This window comes from Phocoena sinus, chromosome 3 (genome assembly GCF_008692025.1).
Source record: "Phocoena sinus isolate mPhoSin1 chromosome 3, mPhoSin1.pri, whole genome shotgun sequence".
In the NCBI taxonomy this organism is placed as follows: domain Eukaryota; kingdom Metazoa; phylum Chordata; class Mammalia; order Artiodactyla; family Phocoenidae; genus Phocoena; species Phocoena sinus.
Genome location: NC_045765.1, coordinates 16,917,072 through 16,929,576, shown reverse-complemented (window position 1 = coordinate 16,929,576; position 12,505 = coordinate 16,917,072). Strand labels below are relative to the sequence as shown.

The 12,505-nt window shown below is 55.6% G+C and overlaps 1 protein-coding gene across 1 annotated transcript in view; it reads left to right on the top strand.

Moving 5' to 3' along the window:
- The window catches only part of ADAMTS2 (ADAM metallopeptidase with thrombospondin type 1 motif 2), a 252,663-nt gene that overhangs the window by 92,150 nt on the left and 148,008 nt on the right, over window positions 1-12,505 (top strand). The window lies entirely within an intron of this gene.

The window sequence follows — 12,505 nt, the reverse complement described above, 5'->3', positions numbered from 1 at the left end:
GCAGGCTGCAGGTTCGTAGTTCCCGTTGTTTTTGGTGTCTGTCCCCAGTGGCTAAAGTTGGTTCAGTGGGTTGTGTAGGCTTCCTGGTGGAGGGGACTAGTGGCTGTGTTCTGGTGAATGAGGCTGGATCTTGTCTTTCTGGTGGGCAGGTCCACGTCTGGTGGTGTGTTTTGGGGTATCTGTGAACTTAGTATGATTTTAGGCAGCCTCTCTGCTAATGGGTGGGGTTGTGTTCCTGTCTTGCTAGTTGTTTGGCATAGGGTGTCCAGCACTGTAGCTTGCTGGTCGTTGAGTAAAGCTGGGTGCTGGTGTTGAGATGGAGATCTCTAGGAGATTTTCACCGTTTGATATTATGTGGTACTGGGAGGTCTCTTGTGGACCAGTGTCCTGAAGTTGGCTCTCCCACCTCAGAGGCACAGCACTGACTCCTGGCTGCAGCACCAAGAGCCTTTCATCCACACGGCTCGGATGGACAGCTCTCCCTCTTCGTGCTGGGTACGTCCGCTGCCTGCTGTGCGCCCGTTGGCACCTGCCCTCCGTGACACCCCGCTTTCCCCTGTCCACTCCACTTCTCTCTCCCAGGGGTGTTCTGCGCCTGCCTTGCTGCCTCCAAGCCTGTCTTCATCGGCGTTGGTAGCGTGTAGACTCGCAGAGGGTGGCCAGCGTCTCACCCTCCAGCTGGACCTTGGCTGCTTCCCTTTCATACCCGCCACCTACCCGTGAGCCCCAGCGACCGGCAGATGTTCACCATCAGCAGCAGCGCTTCAGTCTTCTAACTTTGATAGTTCTCGAGCTTTGGTGGTGGATTTCTGTGTGGATTGTTCTTTTAAGTAACTTCCCTTGGAGAAGTGGTTTAAGTGTCAGCCGAGGGCAGGAGTGAAACCCTAGACGAAGTGCTGCTGATTTCCTTTGAGTTTTTTCCCTGTTTCCCTTTTATAAAGACACTTGTGATTACATTTGGCTCACCGGGATAATCCAGAATTTTCTTATTTCGAGATCCTTACCTGCATCACATCTCAAGATCCTTACCTGCATCACTCTCTTGAGCAGAGTCTCTGTTTTACTTATAACAGATATAACAAAAGTTTAATATCCTAACTATATAAAGAGCTCCCAGAGATCAATATAAAGAATTACAAATTATCTGAAAAAACAACTGAGCCACAGATATTAAGAGGCAAATAGGAAATGCATTAACAGAGGGAAATATAGATCGTTAATAAGCATCTGCAGTCTCTTTAGCCATATAAGGCTATACTCACAGGTTCTGGGGATTAGGATGTGACATCCTGGGGGCCATGATTCAGCCTACGTGATATCAAAGTGTTGAAGGCTGAGGTCCTGGCAGAAGTGGAAGAGAGGCCTTCGGCAGGCTTTGCACCCTGATTCCCAGATCTGGCCAGAGTCCAAGTGCTGGGACCTCTCTCTGTGTCCCCACCCCAGGTACTTCCTGAGCCATTTGCAGGAGCCTGCGGCCTGGCCTGGCACTTTCAGGTGGTGACCCAGGGGCTCTCTCACTGGACTTGACCCGTGCCCTGCCCAGCCGGCCATTGCCAGCTCACTGAGTTGCTGCTGAAAGTCTGGGCACCTCAATACTAGATGCCCAGGGCCTTCTCAGTTCCTCCTCCTCATTCCACCCCTGAGCTGTGGGGATGAGAGGAAACCCAAAGAGAAGCACCGATTGCGAAACCCAAGGCAGTTGGCCCGACCACTGCCGGGGGGCGTGTTTCAGAGCGGAGTGCATCCTTGGCAGAGGCCTCGGTGCTCCCACTGCTTGCGGCCGGCCCCCTGCACAGCTGCTGGAGATGCCAGTGTGGTGATGTGGCCACATGCCAGGGAGGTGGGCGAGGGGCCAGCGCTGGGACAGCCGAGGCTGCACATTCTCTGAGGCCTGATGCTGTCTGGAGTCAGACTTAGGAGACCACTCTAGAGCTGTTGGCTGAGCTGGGGGACTTTCTGACTGGGGTCTGCGGCCTGGGGGCTCTTCCGAGGGGCTATGGAGGCAGAGGTGATGCCTGCAACCAGGCAAGGGCTTGGACCCGCCTCATCCTGCAGTGGAGACTTGCCTGGTGTGCCCCCGTCCTCCCTGCTGCCCAGATGCAGTCTGTGACGATATTGGACCTGGCTGGCACAGACAGCCCACGAGCTCAGCTCCTCTCCTAGACAAAATTCACTGATACGCTTTCTTACTTCCCCTTGGATTGTGTAGTGAATGTCCCCCAAAGAGCTTTCTGTCGGCACGTGGTAACCACACCGGGCTTCCAGATAACACAACGTCTCAGGAGCAAAGCTGTGCTCTGCTCTGGGTGCGTCTGGAGTTTAATTAGCAAGAGTGGTGTGCCTGGTTGTCACATCGGCTGTGGGCTCTGCGGGTCTGCTCTTTGCAGGTCCCCAGCACAGCAGACCGGGATGTTTCTGGGAGAGACATGATGTCTCCAGTGGCAACTTTACATGTCTGTGGCATTTGTGCTTCACGTGTTGGCCGTCCTGCCAGGGTGGGAGCAGCTGGGCCCGAACATCCATCGGGACCCTGACAAGGCTCCCTCCACACCCCATGGGGCAATTGTGAAAGAGATCTGGGCTTTCTGCATGCTATATCTACATGATGGGGGACAGGGGGACAGGTGTCCCACAATGGGTCCCTGGACAGAGGCCTCTCAGAGAAGCGGTGGGCCCTGATGACAGGTGAGAGGCTCTGGGTCCCAGCGTAAGAGGGATCGGGCTGCAGAGACAGCTCCAGGGACATATGGAGGGGAGAGAAGGCCCTTCCCCAGAAGCAGTGAGGCTGGGCATAGCTCAGAAGCTGGGTTTGGGCCCGAGGTCCAAACTCTGCCAGTTTGGACCAGTCGGAGACCTCTGACCAAGGCCTGTTTCCTCTAAGAATTATCTGCGGGTTGGCAAACACTTCAGCCAGCTCCAAGCCTGAAGCGTTTTCTATAAAAATTTCCAACTTTCCTTGACCTATTTCTCTTTCAGATTAATACCAAGCAGCGCTGGTGCACTTGGCCCTGAAGGAACTCTGAGCTGGGAAAAGGTCATGCAATTAGATGGAAATGTTGGTGTCTGGCTCTCTCTCCCTCCCCCGCTCAGGCTTTATTCTTCTCTCCCTCAGTCTGGCCCTCTCTTTCACCCACACATACTCATGCGCACACGTTTGGAACCTGGGCTGGATTCTTGAGTTGGGATGTTTCTCCCAGAGCTCTTGACCTGGCTCCACTGGCCTGGGCTCAGTCTTGGGGTGTGGGCTTCACCTTGACCTGGAGCAAGGCCTCAGGGAGTATGACTGGAGCTCACGGGAGAGCCTGGTGGCAGAGTCCAGCTGGGGTACCTTTTGAGGGGTGTCCAGGCAAGATGAAGGTGCACACTTAGTATGAGGTCAGGGCTCAGGTGATAGCTTGTAGGATGGCACAGGATTCAGGGGAGTCCAGGGCCAGGACCTGGTGGAGGAGGTGGCCTGGGAGCTGGGCTTGCATAGGGAGGAGGGTGGGGCTGACCTGGACTGGAAGGGACCAGGTGCCTAGTGATGTTCCCAGTCGTGGGGGGAACAATAAGAATAACAGTAGTACTCCTTGATGGGGCACTCAGGCTCAAGGGCAGGCACCCTGCCCACTGCTGCAGAGAGGGGTAAAGCCATGAACAAAGCAAAAGCCAGGAAAGGGTAGACTGAGTCGGGGGGAGGTTTTCTGGGTCAGAGACAAGATGCACCTGGCTGGTGGGAGGGCCCAGCCTGCGAGACTGATCCAGACAGAGGGGACGTAAACACTTGGCACTCTCTGAGGCAGGAGTCACCCCAGTGTGGCCGAGGGGCAGAAAGAGGGCCACATGCCTGGCGCTGAGGGATTAATGGGGAGAGAAGAAGGGCTGGGCCCGGAGCGGTGGGGAGGGCTGGATTGTGTCCAGTCATGAAGGAGGTGAGTTCTTATTCTCCTCACAGTGGGAAGCCTTTGGAGGACTCTCAGTGGGGAGAGTGGCTGCAGGAAGGTCCTTGGGGGGCGGGCCCTGGGTGGTCCTGGTGGCCGATGACAGATGGCCAAGTAGATGATTTCAGGATGCTTTTGGAGGTAGGGCTCACAGGACGTGGGTGTGAGGGAAGGATCGAGGACGGCTCCTGGCTTTTGAAAGGCCTGGGCTACTGGTACTGGGAGGATGGTGGATGGTTGTGACACAGCCTGAGGTGCGGATGCTGGGGGAGGAGAGGCAGGTCAGGTGGCCCGGCCAAGTGCAGAAGCCAGAATTGGGGCCCAATCCTCAGACTTCAGAGCTGTGACCCTCCTGCTGTTCCTTGCTGCCCTGGCTCAGAGGAAGGGATTTCCCAGGAGAGGTAGTGCTGGCCATGGGCCAAGCCCATTTGGCTTCCAGACTCTTGCGGAAGGGGACAGGGATCCCAGACTTGACCCCATACAGGTGGGCAGGCTCTGGGGTGTGCTCCCAGCCGCTCTTGCCCCGGGAGTCAGAGGCCCTGCTCTGTGGGACGGGGTAGCTGGGCATAGTGTAAAGTCTAGGGTCCCTTGGACGTGCATGTGTCCTGGCCTCTATGGTAGCCCAGGTCCTCCTTCCCAGCCTGCCACTTTGGCGAGGGGGCCCGGACCTGCTGGGGTGGATGGCAGCTTGTGAGAGTGGGCATGATGGGCTGTGTGCCTACTTCTCAGGCTCTCCAGGCAGAGGTCTGCTGTCCACCCAGTGGGCTGGGGGCAGTGCTGACCAGCTGCTCACACAGCCTGGATGGTAGTAATGACCCTGCCCTTTGTGCAACCTCCCTTGGAATTTGAATTTGGGGACCTCCTGGCCAGGGGGCCTCAGTTCTGCTCCTGTGAATACGTATCTGTGGCTGACCCTGCAGGGTACGGCCTGAGCCAGCCCGGACACCCTCGAGCCCTGGCTGTAAACAGGGAGTACTTGCTGTGTGACCGAAATAATTAAGGGATCCAAGCGCGACAGACTCACAGTTCTGGGGCAGAGACAGACTGGTTTCCCACTGCGGCTCCCAGAGACACCAAGTCCTTACCAGCACAGGGGCTTTGCCAGCTGATACTTTGCTGATCCAGCAGTGAAGCAGTGCTGCTTTTTGCTTTAATTTGTGCTGCTTTTATGGTCGGCAAGGACAAATGATCTCCCCGCGTTTGATTACTTTGTGTGTCTCCTATGCCTGTTTAAGTCCTTTGCCTGTTCATCTCCTGGGGTCTTTTATATCGGAATAAGCCCTTTATCTGCTTTAGATATTGACTTTCTGTCATGTTTGATACAAGCCTTTTCCCCAGGCTGTATTTCCCTTTTCCTTTTCAGTTGTTAGTTTTTGTTGCACAAAAGCCAGTGTTTCCATAGCCCAGTCTGTGGGTGAGTCTTTTCCCCCATTAGAGCCGGTCAGTCGTTTGGGGACATGTACCTTTATTGAGGGCCTGTGTGAGGACAGGCGCTCTGCATCTGTGTGTCATTTAATCTGTATGGCAGCCCTGGGAGCAGACAGAGAACTGGGCCCAGGAGCACTGCTGTGTGAACAATAATGAGAATACAAAGCAGAGGAGAACACAGCATTGGTGGAGCTCACCTCTGCAGGTGTCCCCAGAGCGCTTCAGGCACATCATCTCATGGATTCTTTGTGTGTGTGTGTGTGTGTGTGTGTGTGTGTGTGTGTGTGTGTTTGCAGTACACGGGCCTCTCATTGTTGTGGCCTCTCCCGTTGAGGAGCACAGGCTCCGGACATGCAGGTTCAGTGGCCATGGCTCACGGGCCCAGCCGCTCCGCGGCATGTGGGATCTTCCCGGACTGGGGCATGAACCCGTGTCCCCTGCATCGGCAGGCGGACTGTCAACCACTGCGCCACCGGGGAAGCCCTCTCATGGATTCTTGTAACGACTCCATGGGCTTGGTTGGTGCCATCATGGTGCTTACTTTATAGATGAGGAAACTGAGGCGCTGACTGTCACAGCTCATGAGTTGTAGAGCCACAGTTGAAGCCAGGCTGTCCACTCCTGTGTGGGCAGGGAGGAGAAGGCTGGGAGCCAGGACTGCCTGGCCCCCTGTGCAGCACCTCCTGTCCACCCCCAAAGCCTGGGCCCCACCTGAAGGCTGGTCATCTTTGGGACACCTGGGGCTTTCCGAGCCCTGAGGCTCTGCCTACTGGCTGCAGGAACTGAGGCCTAGAGAGGGTGAGTGAGGAAGTGTCTCAGGTCATTTAGCACATCAGCTGTGGGGAGAATCTTTTGCTTGCTGAAAAATTCCCAGCATTGGGTGGGTTGCCTGGCACATAGTTGCTGCTTAAATATCCATGAAAAGAAAGAAGGAACTTGGCTGCCTGGAAAGCCTGGCCACACGTTTGTCATTCCTGAGGGAGCTGTTGTCCCTGGCAGGCACTTGAGGGCTTGCCACTGAAGCCCACTTTTATTGTTCCAATAGCTCTTACACTCCTGGCTTCGGATTCTTGGGTTTTGCAGGTGGGACGTTGCTGGGGCCTCAGGCCCCCCCTGGGATGTCAGGTGGTTGTGCACCTTCACTGCTGCACTGGGGAGATGAGCCGGGCAACAGTGCCTGGGGGCCAGGGGGAGGTCAGCCTCGCTTCACCCAGTGCACTCTGGTTACCATTCAAAGACCGTGCTGTTGTCTTTCCACATATTCCCGGTGGAAACCATATCCCATGTACTCATTTGTTCAATTCATTCAACTGATATTTACTTAAGGCCCACACAGGGCCTGGCACTGGGCCAGGCACTGGAACCCTGGGAACCAGACAGACACAGCATCCCCAAGCCCAGAGTCATACAGCTCATGGTGAACTGGTAGGTCTGCAAATGCCTGCACAGTTAGAAACAGTGGGAGATGCCACAAAGTGACCACACAGTAACTGGACGCTGGAGTTGAGATCTGAAGTGTGGATTGCAGTTCACTAGGAGGCGGGCGGGGGGGCAGCAGGGGCTGGTTCATGGGCCAGGGCCAGGGCGGGGAGGCAGCAGTATCCTGAGGGGAGTGGACTTAGCCTGTTTGGGGGTCCAGCAGGAGGGACTGGTGAGGGCAGAGGGGTCCGAGGTGGGCTGTCTTGGTGCGGAGGGGTGGTCCTCTACTCTAAGTAGAGAAGCAGCGTGGCCCGGTTACTTTGGAGGAGGGTGAGAGGAGAAGAGGCATGAAGCCAGGAGGAGGCTGCCGCCATGAACCCGGAGAGAGACTGTGGCCTGGGCTGGGTGGCCCTGGGAGTGGAGAGGGATGGCCAGATGCAACATGGAGCGATAGAGCAGCAAGGGTCTTGTGGGTCCTGTTAGGTATTCCCCATGGTGGTCAGAGGGGGTTGCTGCCCACTGGGCAGAACCACATTCCGATCCAGGCTCGCAGGGTCCTCCCAGGATCAGGGAGGAGCCAGAACCACGGCTCCCAGCCAGGCCCCTCCCATCTCTACCTCTGCCCAACTCTGACCCTGCAGATCCAGGTTGGTGATGCTCGCCAGAATCATCTTTGCTGAGGTCCAGGCCTGGGAAGGTCTTTGTGTTTCTGGGCTTCTTTTTATTTTAAGGCTTCTATCCAGATCTCTCTGAACTCATGTTTGGGACGAGTAAAAATGCCATCTGCAGATTCCTGGCTGAGGAGAAATGCTGCCTTGGGCCTGGAGCTTTTCTTTGGCCAACTGCAGGGACTTTGGGGGGGGGCATGCCACAGGGGCCAGTATCACCCTCTTTATTCTCAGTGCTTTGGTGGTTCATGGGCCAGGGCCAGGGCTGGACAGGCATAGGGGGACAAGTAGGCTTGGCAGGTGATGGAGTCAGGGAAACAAAGAGCTGGGGCACCAGACCAGTCTGCTGTTGTCCAACAGAGTAAGGGACCAAGGGCTGCCCTGGGATCCCCAGAGCCCCCAGGTGCGAGCCCCTAGTGGCCTGTGGGAAGTGGGATTCAAGGGGTCAAGTTGACTGAAGTTCAGTACAGATTATTTGGGTCCAGGAGCTCAAGGAGGCTCAGGTTGGGGACAAGGGGAGTGACGGCTTGCTCGACCCCACCCACCCAACCCAGAGCCACAGTTGTGGGCAGCCACAGGCTGGGGTGCAGGCATAGTGTGCCCAGTGCCCAGACTCAGGAGGGGTGGGCTGGGTGGGCAGCAACACGGACCCCGGATGGGCCAGAACCCCCAAGGACAAGAGCTCATCTCCTTGCCACCTTGCGCAGAGCCTGGGGTCAGCTATCTGTGGAGGGCAGTGAGGGGCATATTTCTGCAGGGGTCTCCGATGCCAGCATCGCTGGGGTGCAGGCCAATGTGGGGTCAGTCACAGGAGGGATTCCAGTTTTCTCAGGAGTAGCCGGAAATTGTGATTTTATGTAAAACCTTTTCATTTTCAAATGTTGGCAGCTAATTCAAAATTTTCAAAAGCTGTGTATGAGCCAAGCAGGCCCCTGGCAGCAGCAGGGGTGAGAGGGTCACAGGATGGCTTCAGTACCAGGGAACCCAAGCCCACGGTGACCCTGTGTGGCTGGGACCGAGCTCTTGATGTGGCGGGTGATGCCACGGAGTTGAAATGCACTTCAGAGGAATTTTTATTTTCCTTTCGGGAACATTGCGAGAGACCTTTCCAGCGGTTCCGTTTCTGTGAGGAGAGATCTGCTGTCGTTGTGTTTTTCTTGGAGGCCGCTGGGGAAGCCCATCTGCAGAGCATTAGTGGGAAGGGCGTGTGGCTGGGGAGGCTCCATCCCAGGCCTCCAGACAGAGTCTGGGCGGGCGGGGGGGGGTTTGGTTGGGATCAGCCCCCAGACCCCTGGAGATGGGCCCCCTGCCCACCAGGTGCTGGGCCTGCCCCACCCCACTGGCCAGGCCGCATGGGGCTGAGGGGACAGACCCTGTGCTCATTGCATCTTGGTGCTGAGTCCCAGGGGCCTGAAGTTCTGCTTCCCCAGAGTGATCGTCCCTTCTCAGGGTCCCTGCAGCTTGGGGAGCAAAGATCAGTTGTAGGTGCTAGAGGACTCTGGTCAGGGACTTCCCTGGTGGTCCAGTGGGTAAGAATCCGCCCTCCAATGCAGGGGACGCAGGTTCGATCTCTGGTCAGGGAACTATGATCCCACATGCCACAGGGCAACTAAACCTGCACATTGCAACTACTGAGCCTGCACCCCACAACTAGAGAGCCCACATGCTGCAACTACTGAGCCCATGCGTTCTGGAGCCCACACACCACAACTAGAGAGCCCACACGCCACAACAACTGAGCCTTCGTACTCTGGACCCCACACGACACAACTAGAGAGAAGCCAGAGTGCCGCAATGAAAGACCCCACGTGCCACAATGGAGATCCTGCATGTCATAACTAAGACCTGATGCAGCCACACAGAAAGAAAGAAAGAAAGAAAAGAAAGGAAGGAAGGAAGGAACGAACGAACGAAGGAAGAAAGAAGGAAGGAAGGAAGGAAGGAAAGAGAAAGAAGGAAGGAAGGAAGGAACGAAGGAAGGAAAGAAAGAAAGAAAGAAAGAAAGAAAGAAAGAAAGAAAGAAAGAAAGAAAGAAAGAAAGAAAAAGAAAGAAGGAAAGAAAGAAAGAAAGGACTCTGGTCAAATGACTGAGCTCCTCTGTTCTGGGCTGTGTCCCAGAAGCTACTTACATTCTTGGCAAAGTCACCAGTAGGACAAAACAGGGCTTGTGCTTGTCCTGGGACCTTGGACTGGGAAGGACACAAAGTCTTCACATGCAGAGAAGAGAACCCACCTTGGGCTACCTCAGAAAATTCAGTTTGAGCCCTTGGTGACAGAGACAGCAGGCGCCAGGGCCCAAGTCCCCCTCTCTTGGTGTCTTCAGTTCCTGGAACGTGTGGGTGCTCCTCAAGGGCTATGGTGGCCCAGAGGGAGTGAGGGAGCCGAGGGGCTCAGCATGGCCCTGGCTTGTTGGTCCCTGCTCTGGCCCAACCTCAGTTTCCCCATTTATAAAATCAGGGGCATTGGACCAAAGCCAGGCTCATCTGTTAGCTTACAGGCTGTATCCCCATAACCTAACCCCCTCCCCGCATGTGTTATTTGATTTACACAATGTCTTCAAAAACTGTGAGAGTACACTTAAAAGTCAGGAGGTTTCACATTAAAATCTCAATTTTCAGTTTCTCAGAAAGATCAGAAGGCCCAGCAACCCTGGCCCTGTTCCTGAAGACTATATTTATAGGGAGGTGCCAGACCTCTTCTCCCCAGTTTTTCCTGTCTGGCTGCCCGCCTCACGTTGGCCCCACCTGCCCTCGTTGGCAAAGGAGAGAGACTCCAGGACAAAGATGACCTCTGGTGGGTAGTTATACACTCACAAACTCTCTGTCTCTCACACACACATGTACACACAGAGGTGTACCTATGCACACACGTGTGCACACACATGTACATGCACACACATATGCACAGCGCAGACACATCTACATCTTTATGGAATGAACCTTGGGACCCTGAGGGGTTTCCCAGGTCCCTCTCCCTTTGGACACCCAAGACCCAAGTGAGGGGTCACAGGACTAGACATCCTGGGGCATAAGGACTCACTGTGCCCTGGGCCGAGCTGGCTGCTGGGCCCTCAGCCTGAGCGAGAGGCACCTGTGCTACCACCTGAAGGGGATGTGGGGCTGCAGTACTCTGAGGGCAGAACAAGACCCTCCAGGTCTCTGCAGGAAGAAGGACAGCCTCTGAGGGAGCTCACCATGGTGGGCACAGGCCAAGCTGTGGGAGGCACTGGGGGACAGTGATGGGGAACTGATGGGGTGATTTGCCAAAGCTTATGTGTGGGGACGTAGGCAACTCCTGGGCCTGCCAGATTGGCCTGGGAGCTTCTGTGCAAAGGGACTTTCTAGGGCTGGTGGCCTGGTGGGTAGAGGGCGATTGTGCCCGCGTGTTCCAGGCCCTGGCAGCCTGGCCCCGCATCTGCTTCTGCAGAGTCACCTGCTCCCCTTGGATGCTGGCAGCAGGAGAGAGGGAGATTCTGGCCTCTTGTGTAATTCGTGTTTGTGTCACGTGTGGCTCCCGCAGTGGCTGAGGGCCAATTCCCTAAGAACACAGTGGTTTTCCCACCTGCTGTGCCTTGAGAGGAGGCAGAACGGGTCCCAGTTGCACTGTCTTTGGGAGCCAGCCCTGCCTCAGGGATTTGCCAACCTGCTCTGAGCTAGGACCTGGCTGGCTCCCAGGAGAGGAAGCAGTAGTGGGGGGACATGGATGGAGGGAAGGTGGGGGAGAAGGTTGATCTAAATCCAGCCCACTCTCAGACCCAGAGGCCACATCAGCTGCTCTAGCCCTGTCCCGTCTCCCCAGCCTCAGACCCACACCCCAGAGCCCTCCTGGAGGTTTTTGCCAGGAGGCTGTGATGCCCCAGTCTTGAGTCAGACACCCCCAGGCCCAAATCCAAGCCCCAGCTCTGAGCCATTGAGCAGTCCTCTGCTCCCTCCTCAGGCTCTGGTTGCTTTGAATTACTGTGGATTCCAAATTCAGGGACGGAGAGCCCTGCAGGCCTGGCCTAAACTGAGTGCACAGCAGCTGAATTCAAGTTTGAATCTCCCCTCCCTGATGGGCAGGCTCCTTCTCCTGTCCAGCTTCGGTGACTCCCTTGGCATTGCTGATCCACAAAGAAGGTGTCCTGGGCTATTATCTTCAGCCCCTCCCTCACCCTCTGGAGCTGATCTGTGAACAAGCCTAACCAGTTCTACCCTTAAAATGCCTAGAAATCACACTACCACCATTTCTGCCCCTGACTTTGTTCCCTGATTCGGTTGTCATGGACGCAAAGAATTCACTTTCCAGTGTCAGAGGCCATTCATTCACTTGTTCATTCACTCATCCATTCATTCACTCATCATTTACTCATTAATTCATTCACTGACTCATTAGTTTATTCACTCACTCATCCATTCATCTGTCCGTCCATCCATCCATCTAACAAGTGTTTGCAAGCACCCCTGTGCCAGCCCTGTGCTGAGCATTGCACATGCACAATCTGGTCTCTGCTTCTGAGGAGTCCTGGTTTAGGGGAGAGGCAGAGAAGGGGATGAACCATGACAAGTGCTGCTAACACGCTGTAGAGGCCCAGGGCGTGAGCAGCTGATGTTACCCTGGTGGGGTGAGCTCCAGGAAGCTCATCAGAGCGTGGCTGCCAGGCCCCAAGGCCAAGTGGCTGTGCTAGGGCTCCAGAGACAAGAGCAGGGTGTGCTAGCTCAAAGCACAGACTCTGAGGTCTTGCTACCTGGTTTAAATCCTGGCTTCTCCCTCCACCTCTGTGCCTCTGTTTCCTCATCAGAAAAATGGAGGTAGGGGATTTCTACCTGGTAGGGTTGTTGGGAGGATTAGTCCCCATCAAACTTGTGAAGAGCCCAGTGTGGGCCTGGTGGGTGCTGAGCACTGAAGTGTTGCCTTGAGCAGAAGGGAAGCCCCACACCTGTCCGTAGCCACCAGACTGTCAGGCTCCTTCTCACAGGTTGCCACCCACATTACATTTTTTCAGCAGATGGTTGCTGGGCTGCTGTCCCGTGCCCATTTCAGGCGGGCTCTGGGTGGCGCAGCCTTGGGCCAGACCATTTTGCCCTCCTGCCT